Source organism: Musca autumnalis, unplaced genomic scaffold (assembly GCF_047663935.1).
Source record: "Musca autumnalis isolate F117 unplaced genomic scaffold, ASM4766393v1 scaffold_3, whole genome shotgun sequence".
In the NCBI taxonomy this organism is placed as follows: domain Eukaryota; kingdom Metazoa; phylum Arthropoda; class Insecta; order Diptera; family Muscidae; genus Musca; species Musca autumnalis.
The window spans coordinates 53,712,410-53,729,328 of record NW_027411866.1 but is presented as its reverse complement, the minus strand read 5'-3'; positions in this window follow the sequence as shown (position 1 = coordinate 53,729,328).

The window sequence follows — 16,919 nt, the reverse complement described above, 5'->3', positions numbered from 1 at the left end:
AATTTGTGCGGTATCTACGAGTATATCTATAACGGAGGAAAATGTTTGTACGTTTGTTTGTTTGAAGATTATGGACTCAAAAACCGATAAACCGATCTTCCTGAAACTTTCAGAGTATATTACCACATGGGCTGAAAGTGTCACAGGCTATATAAATCTTAAAAATTCCGCCCCGATCTGGAGGATCGGAAGTACATCCAAAAACTGTAGACTTTGTATGCAGATATCTAACGAACGATTATCGATACAGTTTTCAAATTTGGTACGTGTGACGGAATTTGGTCTAAAAATAAATTTGCCAAAGTAATTTGAAATCGGCTCAGATTTGGATATATATTTTCGGCCGATTTAATGCATTTGATGCATAAAACACGTTTTGTATGCCCAATTCCAATTAAATTTGGAATGTGTGACGGAATTTATTGCAGAAATAAATGTTCCAAACTATTTTGAAAACGGTTCAGATTGGAATATAGCTCCCATATATATTTTCGGCCGATTTCATGTATTTTCTACACCAAACACGTCATGTATGTTCAATTTTGACGAAATTTGGAATCTTTGATGGAATTGATCCTAGAAATTAGTTTGCCTAATTATATTGAAATCGGATCAGATTTGGATATACCTCCAATATATATTTTTGGCCGATTTCATGTATTTTATGCAATAACACCTTATGTTTGTCCAATTTCAATGAAATTTGAAATATGTGGCGGAAATTGATCTACAAAAAAAAATTGTCAAATTATATAGAAATCGGTTCAGATTTACATATAGCTCCCATATATATTTTCGGCCGATTTCATGTATTTGATGCACCAAACACGCTATGTAAGCCCAATTTCAATGAAATTTGGAATATGTGGCGGGAATTGGTCTACAAAACAAATTGGTAAATTATATTGAAAGAATTTCAGTCAATAGAATTTCAGGAAATGCACGAACGTACAAATCCATTGATAATGTGGCAACTGAAGACGACGCGGTTAACTATCCAGTTGAATTCCTAAGTTCGTTGGATCTTAAGGCTTTCCACCACATAATTTAGTGCTAAAAGTTGGTGTTCCTATTATTTTATTAAGAAACATAGACCCACCTCGCATTTGCAATGGTACAAGGTTAACTGTAAAAAACTACATAACTATTTAATTGAGGCAACGATTATTACTGGGAAATATATAGGTTCAGATGTACTTCTACCTCGAATCCCTCTAATAGCGACAGAAACGCCCTTCAATTTTAAAAGATTGCAGTTTCCTGTACGTTTGGTATTTGCAATGACTATAAATAAATCCCAAGGACAGACTCTTCGTGTATGCGGCCTAAATTTAGCATGTTCTTGCTTTTCTCATGGTTAGCTCTACGTTGCATGTTCACGTGTTGGCAGACCGGCCGATTTGTTTGTTTACGCTCCTGAAGGAAAAACAAAAAACATTGTATACCCTAAAGCATTACAATAAATACTTTACTTTAAATTTTTGAATTTGATTTCTTTCCGATTTCAAAAAATCCGTAAAATTCAAATGCATATCAATCTAAAGGGGTAGCGAAGCGCACCGGGTTCAGCTAGTTATAACTAAGTTTTAATGTTTTTTTCCTCCGTATATGCAAAATCCTTTTCGATATCATCATAGCATAAGTAGCTGGTAGTGCGCAGACAGACAGATCTTTAAAGTTTGGCAACGAATATATTATTTCTTTGATATTAAATATCAAAGGGTTTTGGTATAGGTCCTCTATTTTTGTTATTGAATCGTATTGTTTTAAATTTGGTGTTTCAGATTCTCCATGCGTAAACGTTTACCCACCGCATTTGCTGTAATTTGGTATGACGGAGTCTTAATGGGCGGAGGAAATGTATAATAAGCTAAGCACACAGAAATCGTAGTCATTTTTCGTATTACTTCTTAATGAGTTTTAAAAAATGTTGGCGAAAGTTGTAAAGTTAAACAACGAATTGGATGTTTGAAATTGTATATGTGATGTTCGCTTAATACATACCTTTAATGGAAATGCACACTTTTCTTATAGAAACATACGACAAATTTTCTAAATTGAATCAACGCCAAATAGAGTCGTCAATTTGATATGCGAATTATTGGTTTCATTGCCAATTAATTGCCCATCTAATAGAGAACAGGGATAAATTACTAAAAACGTGCTTGAATTTGATCAGTTAAAATTAATAAAAATTGCAATTAAAGCGTTGAACACTGAATTTGCTCTAGGCATTTCTTTGGAAAGGATCAGAAATCTCTATGTTGACTATGGCGTTAAGGCAAAAAGAGGGGAGTACCATACTACGATAAACGAAACCAGACAATCACGGTTTAATGCCAGTCCTTTATGCCACAACAGAGATATAAACGGCTAAATATTAATTAATTATAGCAACAACCACAACAATGTCTTGCAAAAGAATAAAGGAGGAGAAGAAGAATCATAACTGATTTAGCCCAACGTTCAACGAAATCATTATTGAGTAGGAACGAAATAAAAACGTGAACCAAGGTGAGAAATCAATTTTCCAAATCTCGTCTTATTCACACAATGCGGCGAATGTTAAGGGAATTGGATAAATTTATGACCGAACATAAAGTACTAAAAGGCAAGCAAAGGCGTAGACAGTGGTTTAAAGGTTGCTAAATTAAATCTTTTTACAAGAAACCAAAAAATTGTAAACCGTAACTCCTGAAAACCTAATCAAAGTCTAATCATTTTTTTCACATGATTTTTAATTTTTATGGTTTTTTTTAAATCAGAATTCAAAATTTTATAGCTTCTATCAGATTCTTCTGGTAAAAGGTGTGAATTAGTAATATTGTTACGAATGTAACCGGTAGATTTAGGTTAATTTAGATGAATTTCTGTTAATTTGCGAATTTAATTTGTAAATTTTGATCAAGAATTTAATTTATTTGTTCTATTTTGCAACAACAACTACTTTATGGAGTTAACTGCAATCATGAAATTATCGCATAGTCTTAATTTACATTGTTTACTTAGCTAATTGTTTTGAATTATCTCCCATTCATTTTGACTATTCTGTTATGCTTGTACATTATGACGTCATTCGTAGTAACCCCTCCTATTCCTTCGTATTTATTACCTCTGCCTCCTAGTTGTTTACATGCATTCGTCTATTTGTATACGAGTATGTGTGTATGTGCATCAGGATCTCGTTTAAAGAGTGGAGAACCTCCCAGACGAAGGATGCTAGAACAGTCTATATATCCGCAACCGAGTATAAGTACGGAGTCGTAGCCGGTGGGCGATTGGGTACCCGCTAGCATTGAAAATTCCAATTGTAGCAATTTAATTAGTCCAGAACTAGTTCTAAGCGGTACTAGTACACAATTGACTCCTAAGTAATGCAAAGGGAACCAATAAACGACGATAATGATATTTTGAACCAGGGTCGCCCATCTGTATACTGCTGGCGCCCACTGAGTCGTTTTGCATTAGCTATATTCTCTCTCATTCAGAGTATACGTGAGCAAAAACGAATGATAAACATAATTTTGCTGTTGTTTTTCACCTATGGAATTCCCTGGGGCTACACACAGTGGGGAAAAATACAGATTTAGCGTACAGAAAATAAAAGTCCATGTTTTATTGTATGTTTATCCATAATTTTGATAAGAATAGCTTTAAATTTACAATTGTACTTCATTTATTGATATATTGGGCAAATTTGCATTTTTTATACTTTTCTGGTATATTATTGAAGATCTATCGCCCAAAAATTGTGCACTTGTGCCATATTTATGCCTGATAATTCACACGGTTTTGTGCTTTTCAGGATGATATACATTTATATGTGAGTGAAAGTCAACAAATTTTTGTTTCCATGAAACCATGGTTTGCACTATTATTATACGCGAACTATTGTAGTTTACTAGTAACTATGACTATTGCTTGATCAAATTAAGTGTTTTTGAGCAAAGCTCAAAAATTTTACAATCGAAAGGTCAAGAGTTCCATTTTCCAGTATAGCTTACTTACTCGGAATGTGTCTTTCAGGAATAAAGATATTAGCTGTTTATTAAAAACTTCCACACAAAACTTGTGGTCCATTTAACCCTCTACATATTATGTGATCATCACTCAATTTGCAATCTTCTTCTTTGTCATATACTAGAGGTGGGCGCTTGTCGTGCCGTGAATAGTGCGTGTTCGTGCCTTCTCGAAAAACGCCGTGTTTGTGCGTGTCGTGCCGGAATACATTTTTGGCCGTGCGTGATCGTTTTTTTTTTTGTTCGACACGGTTTTGCACGACACGACTAAACACGATATGCACTATGTGACACGATCGTGCTAAATTTTTGGTCTCCCTTTAGAAGTCGTGCAAGATACCATACTAAACACGAAAATCGAACAAGAATATAAAACCGACCAAAAATGCCTAAAATTATTTACTTAGTTTTTGTAGTCTGGTACTTATTGTCGTTTTGTTATGGAGAGGCCAGAGTATGAGTGAAAAAGATGATATTTGTTTGCAATTTGTTTTGTTCATGAGAGAAGCAAACACAAAAACTACTCAGAGCAGCCAAGATCACCCATATACGTTAACGTGACTACAACAACAACATACGTTCTCATTTTTTCTCATCTGCCGTGGTTTAGCAAAGGAATGGCTCGCTCAGAGAGACTAATGCACAAAATATTTTGAGCACCACCGACTCAGAGGGTTAACGCAATACACTCTCTTTTCATGAAATATTCAAAGAGTGTTCCGAAAAATTAAGCTTGGAAAAGTACCCTTCTATGCACATTTTTGCCCTTTGGTCTAAAAAACTTTTGAAAGTCTGCTCAATTGATACCATTGACTCAATTCATGAAAGATTTGAATGCTAAAATTAAACAATCTTTTCTTAAACGATTTGTACCAACAATGACACATCTTATAGGGACATTTTTATTTTCGCCGTCTAAGGAGATGCATTTTTTATTAGCTAATGTAAGAGCAATGATACTTGATATACAAAGTGAGAACAGAGAGTTTTCTAATGATGAGCAGGAAATTACAATACCACATTTACACGAATTTTCAGAGTTTTTGGATCAAAATGGCAAAAAGACGAGTGTCGTATCTAGCCAGACTGATGTTTTAAACTTTTGGAAACAGTCTAATCTAAAATATTTAAAACAAATAGCCAGGAAATTTTTGGCTATACCCGTCAGCTCAGCAACGAGCGGGAGATTTTTCCACATCTGGAAATATTCGCATCGAAAAACGTACTAGACTTTTGAGTTCTAACTTGTACAAAATAATGTTTTTAAATAAGAATAGAAATTAAATAAGAATAGATAAATTAGAAGTACATATGGGGATTTCTGAGTGAAATCCGACACTTTTTCAATAAGAGGCTTTTTATTTCCTTTATTTTTTGCTGTGGTGATGCTGATCATCACAAAACATTTCAGTATATTTTCTGATTTTTTCGATCAACGGCTCCAGGGATTTCGCGCCGTGAAGATGTCGAATTCTGTGAAAACTATATGCAAAGAAATACTCATAACTTCTTTAATATTGGTCCGATTTGAATGTATGTATGTTTGTTGTTTTATCACCTATTTAATAAAAAATAGAAAAAAAATTGGCACAGTTGGCTTGGATGCAATTTTCGCGATATAATATTTAAAATCAATTTTTAACAATGATTGACCCCTCTTTAAAATCTATATTTTGCGATTTAATGGTTTAGAAATTGGTGTACCAGCATTAGTGGGTAATATTGAAAGAAGTTTTTTTTTTGCCCGCGATATGTTTAAACATTACATATTTCATATTCAAATCCTCTTTCGTATCTAAATAATAATCTTCTGGCAAAAAATCCCTTTAATATTTGGTAGATTATTTGGCTCGGATGCTCAGTCATATAATCCCCGAGTTGTAGTTATTTGATCATAAGCTTAGTTAGTTTATTGTCCGGCTGGTACAATAATTGCTAATCCATTTTCAAAATCTAAAAATAACTCTGTTTCTACGATGTTTAAGATAAATTCCTAAATAAAACAACAAAACAAATGTTAAAAAAATATTTTTTAAACTTTTTGGTAAAATAACAAATGTTTCACACTGGTATAAAGGTAAAATTATATTGACAAATTTTAAAAAATTAAGAAAAAATAGTAATCGTTCGAATCCCACCACCAAATAGGATTTAAAATTTTTGTAATTGATAGTAGTTTTATACAAAAAAAATTCAAGAAAATCGAATAGACCATTGTTAAAAATTGATTTTAAATATTAAATCGCGAAAATGGAATCCATTTCCACTATGCCAAATTGCTTTCTATTCTTTATTAAATACAACAAAATATACAAAAAAGGATTTTTTCATATTGGACCAATATTAAAGAAGTTATGAGTATTTCTTTGCATATAGTTTTTACAGAATTCGACTTTTTCAAGGCGCGATATCTCTGGAGCCGTTGGTCGAAAAAATCAGAAAATATACTGAAATGTAGAGTTCATGAGCAGCATCACCAGAGCAAAAAATAAAGAAAAAAAAAGCCTCTTATTGAAAATGAATATTTGTTGAACAAATAAATGTACACCTAACTTAGTTTTTGGTCCATTTCACCCGCTAAATATTTCACTATTCGTGACATAATTGCGGCCTGGAGTTTGATTACAATTTATAATGGACAGGCGGACGGACACACATCTCAAAATCGCTTTATCTCGTCGAGATATGAAGATTGGTATACCTCATTGTGGGTCTCCGACGAATAGTTTGCGATGTTACATGAATTTTTGCCAAAACAAACTTATAATACCCTTTCCACATAGTGGTGGTGTAGGGTATAAAGACCGACATCCATATTTTTGTCAGCAAAGAAACAATTAGTATTTATTTGAAATCAGACACTTTTTCCAAAATTTGTTTTTATTTCCTTTAAGTATAATTTAAGATTTTACTTAAGGTTCCAGAGACTAATAAAAAATAGAAAACAATTTTGCACAGTTTGGTTTGGGTTTGGATGCAATAAAATTTTCCCTTTATATCAGTGTGAAACATTTGTTATTGTACAAATAAAAAAAAATTAAACGTTTGTTTTGTTGTTTTATTTAGGAATTTATCTTGTACATTTAAAAACTGCTTTGAGATCTTTAAAATGTTTTAGCAATTATTGCACCAGCCAGACAATAAACTAACTAAATTTATAATCAAATAACCACAGCTTGGGAATTATCCGAGGCGAAGAATCGTCCAAATATTTATTAAAGTGGTATTTTCTTCATAACAGGATTATTTAAATTGGAACGAGGCTCTGAATTTAAGATATGAAATACCCAATAATGCTGATACACAAATTGCTTGAGTTAAAATCCTAAATAATGCAGAAAAATATTCAAAATGTATTTTTTTTATAAAATAACAAATATTTCACATGATATAAAGGAAACATTTTATTGATAAATTAAAAAAAAAATAGATAAAAGAAAAAAGAAAATTGCATCCAAGCCCACTGTGCAAAATTTCAATCTTTTAGTAACTTATGTTTGCATTGTCTTTCTCTGCACGTTGCTTCCTGGAATTGATTTTTGCAGAGTAGTATCGGGTTATAATTTTTCAGTAGGATTACCCTCATTTATTTGAACCCGCATTATTTAGATGTATGTATATAACATTTTAAACCACTGTACAATATATACCCATCACACATTTATATTTTTGAAAGATGCAGTATTAAACTGCCTAAGGCAGAACATAGCATCGAAATGGACAGAAGTGTTTGTGACTGTCTGTTTTACTTTTTAATGACGTGCCCTCGTTATTAGTGCTTGAGGGAATTCTGTGATACTCTTGGTAGGATTAACCAACAGACAAAGAGCGAAACATTGTCCAGATTGGACAACTTATGATGATGTTGAACATCTTTCGCAGGTTCGACCTAACGTCTTTGTGCTAAATTGTTTTCCAAGTTTTTTTGTGCGCATTGGACGTAAGTTAGGAAAACAACGTGAGTTATAATTATTACCTAGAGAGGTGAGGGAGAGTGAATACGATGTTCTTCTCGTTGTTGTTTTTTGCAACTAAGAGTGTTGGTATTTTGTCTTTCCGACTCGTATTTATCTGACTTTATCTACTCTTTTTCCCCTGTCCACATTATGTTGTTATTTTGTGCCGTTTGGTCTTGTAATAAATGTATTAAGCTTGGTTACGCCCACCGAACAAGGAAGATCACAAAAAGTGCCAAATCCAAGTGGATTAAGATACTCAACTTGGAAACGTCTTTCCGCCTGCTTGCATCTTCTGCAATCTGTGTATTGCTTAAAGCAAGCAGAGAAGAACGGTGTTTGGCGGCGGATGACTTCGTCGATGATACTTGGACACATTTTGATTTCAATTCAAACGCCCCCCATAAACTTTGCAGTTTTTAACCCTGTCTCGATAAATAAGTTAACGATAATTGAAAAATTATGAATCCATTCCCGGAATGATGTCGATACATTCGTGACATTCTTGGTAATTCGCGGCTTTTGACATATCTGGCCATCATCAGAACAGGACATGTTCGCAAGTGGGAAATCACTCTTTTGCTATAAAAGTAAAGACGTGACAAAATGTTTGAATAAAAATGTACAAAATGTACATGAAATGTGAAGCAGAATATCGAATTTGTAGTAAAAATGACACTGCTGTATATTCATAAATGCAAATCATTTCGACCTGTGGCAGAATATTCTATCGATCCGAAATAAAGAATAAACAATTTTTTTTTTCAAAAACATGAGGTAGAAATGCGAGTTATACGTACGTTATAGGCATTCGAACTGAAATCCATGGGTGACGTAGTAGATATAAGATACCAAGTAACGGTATCACGAAGATCTTTCCTGACATGCCTGGGTAGGGGTACCTATTCACTAAATGGTGATTTGGATAATTTTACCTATTGCATCTACGCAGATATCGCATCGAAATCACACCACGCACTGGTAAGTTCTTAGTCTCCTCATGTAAATCATCCACTGAAGATATTAAAAAATACCCTGCTACAGTTCTCAGGGATGCATTGTGGAAAGTTTGCAAGTTTTTCTATTGCTTATAAGATAGGTTGGCAAACCACACCAGCGCCGCATAGCTTATCCCAGAAGTTTCTTTATATGCTTCCCAATGCTGACGGCTAGGACCCTGATGCTACTTCTCATTTATCGCTGATAGATATGATATGCGCGGACGATTTGTACAGCTGTCGAATGTGACCACCAGGACCTTGGGGTAATTAGCGGTCATTTCCGCAGTGGCTGTTGACTTAGTGGCGGATATTTGCATATTAGGCGTTTGGCCTAACACAAATGATATCAACGGGAGAGCGTACGTAATTATCTCAATGCCGTCGGGATATCGTGCAATTGCATAAAGGCAGAGGATAAACAGTTCCGGAGATATCATCATTCCTTGGGGGACTCCCTTTTTCACTCTACGAGGTTTGGACTTCTTGTTTCTGAATTCCACGAGTGAATGTAGTGGATACCACAACGCTTCAAACAAGGTCGGAGGGTATCATTCTCGAAATCCTAAAACATCTACTTGACCCTATCAAATGCTTTAGTCAGGTCCAATGATACCATCACTGTTCGGTGGCACGGTCTTTTTAGGTTGTGCGTTAACCGTTGTTTACAATTTGCAGCACTTCATATGGTCGTCAAGCCACTTTTCAGCTTGTGCTCACCGATTAATCTATTGACTTCTGGGGTTACTAGGGTTTGAACGACGAAGTCCATCACGTTCGTTCGCTAATCCCGTCGTCTTTACTGGGAAATTAATCATTTCAGGTATCCGCCAAGCAGGTATATGGCGAGCGGCTGCAGCAGAGATGATGTCTCTGAAATTCATCCCTGCTACCCGAACATCAGAGAGATTGGGCAGTTCTCCGAATCCTTACCAATTGGCTTTACCATGGTTACGGGAAGTATTGCATTCAGAGGTTATAAAGGCGAGTGGTCTATTGATGGAGATGAAGATACGGAGGACCCAAAGGAAATCACGTCATTCGTCAGACCACGTGACACGATTGTCCTCGATCATGGTGCAAAATGGGGAGATATCGACTTGCTAAGCTAGCGCTATGCCTCTCCTATAATTCTCTAGATTCTAATAAGCAGTTCTATCTCAGCGGTTCCACACTTTACCACTAACCCCAAACACTCCAAGTATGGTTCACTAATGTCGAGTTCAAACGAGATAGGTCTGTATTTGACAGACTGGTGCAATAGGATTGTGGTCTACCACCCCACTTCTCGTAAGATTCGCTCGAATTGCGTTTTATCTACTACAACAGGTGTTGTTCTGTTTCGTTTCTTGATTCATAAAATTCAAAACCTCATTGATCTTGCTACGATCTTTGTAGGGTCTGTTGCTGAACGTAACGTAGTTTGCGTAACTTTCATTTATTGTAGTAATCAGTCATTATCGTCATACGGCAAATACAAATATCACACATACTACATAAGTATATACTATCGTATGAAGCTTTCTCTGACTTTCTTTAGTCGGTATGCATATTTGCAGGATAGGTGATGCATAGTTAACATGGTCATGATAATTTATTTGTTCTCCTTTTCTCGTGACCGGCCGGCTATAAGTCGTAAAAGCAAGGCTTGCAAAGAAATTAAAAACAATTCTCGAAATACACACATCAAATACATAAGTGAGGGTGGTAACTCCTTCACACAAACGCACAAGAGACCTGACATCCTGACGTGTGTATGGGGGAGAAAAAGGAGGAACCCAGTGGGCATATAACAATCACAAGCAAAGAAGCAAGAAACATTGGTGTTGCTTGTAATTCGAAGTGATTTCATTTAGTTTGTTTGCTTGCATGTTGCCCGTTTTGTCGGAGTCGCGAGCTGCGACTACGACTGCTACAGCTTTGCTAATGGGAATAACAATAATGAATATGTACATGCAATCCGTCATGCAGGTGTGAATGATTCATTAATTTCGCGCCTTCAGTTCTTAACGCGCCGTTACAAACGCGAACCAGCTACGAATATTTAGGAATGAATACGACGTTGAGTTCCATAGGTCGTTCGGAATGACGTTGCGTTGTGTCTTTGGCCAAAGATTAACCAAATGCTATGTTTGTATGCTGAGATTGTTTATGAGAAAGACGCCTTTGCAGAATCACTTCAAAATAACGTCTTCATCAAGAGAGTTAGTGTGTGCAAATCATCATCATCATCATCACCTGCAGGCGTTGGCATTTCACTTCAACACAACACAAACAATTACATATTCATAGGTATTGAAATGTACAGAGGTGAATTAGAAAGGGCCGGATCAAGCAGTTGCCTCATCGGCCTTAATGGAAGTTTTGCACAAGCCTAGAATATGGATTATTTTCATCTCTACCGCATACACAATTTTGGTATCCATAGAAAATCATTCTTAAACTTTAAACTTAAACATCAGCAAGCTTGAGTTCGTACACTTTTTCCACCATGTTCTTTTGGTCCGTGTCGGGATAGATAAGAACACCTGTCATGGATTAGTTTCGTTTGCCAGATCCGCATCCACCATATATCAACTCTGGGAGATGTAATGGATATAGGGAATGGATGCACTTCAGAGGCTGTTCAGGTCTTCGTCTCCTCCAGGACTACGGCTGATGCTTGCTGCGACAGAGTATCTACCAGTGTGCCTCAAAATTCGTCGTCGACGGAATACGAGACATCCCCACAGTCACCCCAACAACAACAACCGCAGCATCTAACACCCCAAGTTGTTGTTCAGCACCCGGGAAATGCCCCATTGCTGCAATTTAACCCAGATATGCCCATTGCTTGATCGTGATGATTTTAAAAGTATTTTTATATTATTTTAGAAGCAAATGTGAATTAATAACAGTGTGTTTATATGTTTTTTAAAAATTTTTTCAAAAAAGTGGTTTTTGAGGCCACTTTTGGACACAGGGTTTTATCATATAACTGGGAGTTATGGGACACAAAACATTTGACATATAGTCCAAAGACACCTTTTCGGCATCTAGTTAACGTTTTTTCGTAGTAGGCTCCACATCGTGTATGTTTTCGTTATAAAATTACCCAATAATTAATCGGTCATTACGCAAATCATTGTAAAAACTAAGCGATCGGTGGCAACTTCGATGAACTAGACCTCAAAACTCAAAAATAGTGGCTCAAAATAATGGAATCACATAATATCCCAAGAGCTACAGATGTGTACTGAGTATATCACCAAAATAAGCGGTACTTTCATAAACATAACATATCAAATTAGCAAGAATTTTGTGTGTCCTATATATAGGACGCTGGGCATATCTGGGTTAATTGCAACGGTCTTCGCAACAAAGTCGGCGAAATAGTAGACTTTATGAACCCACGACACCAAGCTCACCGCCATGTGTAGCTTGCAACGTTGCTATGCTTACAACGTTTTGCGAAAGGATCCAGTACAGATCTATCTCGCTTGACCTTGACTCTAGTGATCCATACATGGAATGGAATGTATGGATGAGCAGTAAAATGTGAGACTGCCGATGTAGAGTTGCCGAATGTATACATACCTCCGATTAGTTCGCTATTAGAGTGCAATAACCGTCTGGTGCTAGGGGACTTCAATACTTATCATGAGCTCCAGACTCGGAGTCGGAGTCGAACTATCCTCAGCCAAACATATCGTACCAGAAATCTTAAAAGTTGGCACGGTGGTCCCGCTATTGAAGCCAGACAAGAAAGACAGCCGAGGTGAATCTTACAGTCCAATCTCACTTTTGTTGCCAAAAGTAAAGATTCTAGAGGAATTTCTCCTCCCCATGACAAGAAGCAGGTCCCCAGTTGCCCAACATCAGCAAGGATTCTTTAAAATTCACAGCACAACTACAGCATTACACGACAGATCCACATATCAGTCGAGAACTGAACATGGTTCAAACGTTGGATAATCAACTATAAATGTGTGGACACCGGTCGTTTGTGGAATTCAGTAATATATAGTCCAAAAGCCGTAGAGTGAAACAGTTCAAGGTGGCATCCAAGCGTCGGGTCCTAGACGATGGAGTTAGACCAGACCAGACGATGGAGTTAGTGCAATGTCCCAATTTAAATTTATATATCTCAAAAATAGCACAACCTTGGAAAAATTATAGAATCTAATCTTGTAGAGAATTTTCACAGCTATAAGATTTTCTCTAGCACCATAAAAATTACCAAGTGTGAGCACCTTTCATTTAAATTTAGTTCAGGCGCACTGTGCAACTCCAAGTTAAGCGAATTTAAAATTTTATTAGAAACTAGCAGACCCCGGTCCGCGTTGCTGGCCCGTCGTATTGAGTTTTAATTCAAAAGTAGGTATTTTCTACCTCACTTCTTCGGTCCATTGTCAAACCGAGAAGGATTTTAAATTTATCAACAGATTTTGTCTGTAACCTTTCTTTTCTCGTACGGACTTTGTCGGATTTTTCGCCAATTTGTGCCTTTTAGGATTTATTATCGTCCATGTCACTGTCTTTATCCTAAAGCGATCTAATAATAAAAGTTAAAAAAATGATTAACTCGAATTCTCCCGCTTATTTAGACCTATATGTTTTAGCTCTTCATGGCTGCTGGACCGTTGAACCTTACCATTTAAGTACATTTGTAAATATATAGTTTTTCACGATCGGGGGACAACCACCGTTTTCTCGAAAACTAATTTGCAACCTGATGCACTCATAAGTTTAACAAATACACCGATTATAAAATAATAGGCCCCGAAATTCGTCTACAAATATATAGTATTTTGGACCACGGGACATTCCTGAATATTTTCTGAAAATTAGGTTCAGTAGTTTTGGAAAAATAATGTTTTGAAAAGAGTGGGCATGGTCATCAGTTTTCAAGATATAACATATTAAAAAAAGTGGGCCTGGTCCGGTCCTAGGGTGCACACAACTTCATTGCCTACCAAAATGTATGCTGAAACCGATATAATCATAAGTTTGGCTTATACATATAGCGTTTAACAGAAAGGCATGGGGAAGGTACCCCACATAACAACGGCAAACATTGAGCTTTTTCTGCAAATTTTATGGAAATCCCTTCAGTAGTATTGGAGTTATAACATACTAAAATAAAACAGGCTTGGTCGGGCCTATAGACCCCAAAGAAGTACCTAGATTGTAGATTAATCCGTAAATTTTTATTCCGATATATACATAATTTTTGCAAATATAAAGTTTTTTTTTAAATATCGCATAGTACCTCCCTACCCGCCCCTCTTGAATTCAATCAAATATGTAACCTGTTTCCGGGGGCGTGTTAAACTTTTCTTTCCAAAAAACCTAAGTTGGGTTATGACAGCATTTGATTTTTATTCATAAAGGTAAGGCGTTTTTTTAAATATGCCCTCTTCAAAATTCATGAAAATATGCCTGTACATTCCCTGACATTTTCACAAATATCGGTTAAGTAGTTTTGTAGATGTAACATATTTTAAAAATTGGGTATGGTCAAGTCTGTGGTTCCTAAAAAAGTAGGTAAGGTCGGAGACACAACCACAATTGTCTCGCAAATTAACTTCCAAATAGATACATTCGTAATTATTGTAAATATAACATTTTTAAAAAAGTAGGGTATAGGGGAAGTTCCCCGCTTTTTCCGAAATTCAACTGAATTTGTAGCCTATTTTAAGCGGGGACCATCTCTGTACATTCCCTGGCAATTTCAGGAAAATCGGTTCAGTAGTTTTTGTAGAAATGAAAAAAGTGGGCGTAAAAGTGGGCATGGACAAATTTTCTTTCCATAAAAATCCAAGTCGAAAATAGGTCCAGTCGTTCTCAACTGATGCCATTACCAACGAACGATATTTGATTTTTATTTATAAAGATTTAAAAGTTTAGACAAATTGCGATTTTCTTGAAAATCCCCTGTAGATATAACCTCATTAGAAAGTGAGCGTGGTCGGATCTTAAGTCACAAAATAAGTACGTAATGTTGGAGACACAATAGCCATTGACTCGCAAATAAATTCCCAAAACGATACATTCGTATTTGTTGCAAATATTGCATTTTTACAAAAATAGGGCATTGGGGAGGTACCCGCCCAATCCGAAAGTCAAAAAATATGTAGCCTATTTTTATCGGTGACCAACCCTGTACATTCGCTGAAAGTTTCAGGAAAATCGATTTAGTAGTTTCGTAGATATAACATATTTAAAAAAGTGGATGTTGTCCAGTCTTAATGCCCCAAATAAGCACGTAAGGTCGGAGACACAATCGCCATTGACTCGGAAATTAATTTTCAAGGCGATACATTTGTAATTGTTGCAAATATTGCATTTTTACAAAAATAGGGCATAGGGGAGGTACCCCGCCCGATCCGAAATTCAACCAAATACGTAGCCTATTTCAACCGGGGGCCAGCACTCTACGTTCCCTGCAAATTTCAGGAAAATCTATTGATCAGTTCCGTAGATATAACATATTTATAAAAGTGGGCGGAAAAGTGGGCGTGGCCAATTTTTCTTTGCATAAAAACCTAAACTGGACTATGACTAACATTTCCACAAAAAATTATCCAAATCGCTCCAGCCGTTTTCAACTGATTCAATTACCAACAAAAGACAATTGAGTTTTATATATAAAGATTTAACATAAATCCGAAAAAATCAAGGCTCCGGCTATTCACCCAAACGTCCCTGTGCGGACAAGAGTATAATAAATAAATATGCAGTATCATTCTATTCTCTATTCATACCTTGTTGAAAAGCAATACTTTTTAGTAGAACATGGAGTTTTGATCTGTAATGAAAACGTGTAATTTTACTATTAAATACATGCCAGATTTGACGTATATTAATTTAAATTTTACTATCATCAAATAACTTAGTGTAATTTCTTAAAAGGAATAAGCAACGATAAGTCATGCTAATAAGTTTGGTAATTGAGTTGTGGATGTCGTACATACACACAATAAATATTCACTTATCTATAGATTTGTTACAATACCTATCAAAAGTAAATTATTTATTATTAATAAAACAACTGTAGTATTATTTAAGTTATACATATCTACGTACATAAATAAGTCTTATTTTATACATATTATAATCTTTATATATAAAACTCAATTGTCTTTTGTTGGTAATTGAATCAGTTGAAAACGGCTAGAGCGATTTGGATAATTTTTTGTGGAAATGTTAGTCATTGTCCAGTTTAGGTTTTTATGCAAAGAAAAATTGGCCACGCCCACTTTTCCGCCCACTTTTATAAATATGTTATATCTACGGAACTGATCAATAGATTTTCCTGAAATTTGCAGGGAACGTAGAGTGCTGGCCCCCGGTTGAAATAGGCTACGTATTTGGTTGAATTTCGGATCGGGCGGGGTACCTCCCCTATGCCCTATTTTTGTAAAAATGCAATATTTGCAACAATTACAAATGTATCGCCTTGAAAATTAATTTCCGAGTCAATGGCGATTGTGTCTCCGACCTTACGTGCTTATTTGGGGCATTAAGACTGGACAACATCCACTTTTTTAAATATGTTATATCTACGAAACTACTAAATCGATTTTCCTGAAACTTTCAGCGAATGTACAGGGTTGGTCACCGATAAAAATAGGCTACATATTTTTTGACTTTCGGATCGGGCGGGTACCTCCCCAATGCCCTATTTTTGTAAAAATGCAATATTTGCAACAAATACGAATGTATCGTTTTGGGAATTTATTTGCGAGTCAATGGCTATTGTGTCTCCAACATTACGTACTTATTTTGTGACTTAAGATCCGACCACGCTCACTTTCTAATTAGGTTATATCTACAGGGGATTTTCAAGAAAATCGCAATTTGTCTAAACTTTTAAATCTTTATAAATAAAAATCAAATATCGTTCGTTGGTAATGGCATCAGTTGAGAACGACTGGACCTATTTTCGACTTGGATTTTTATGG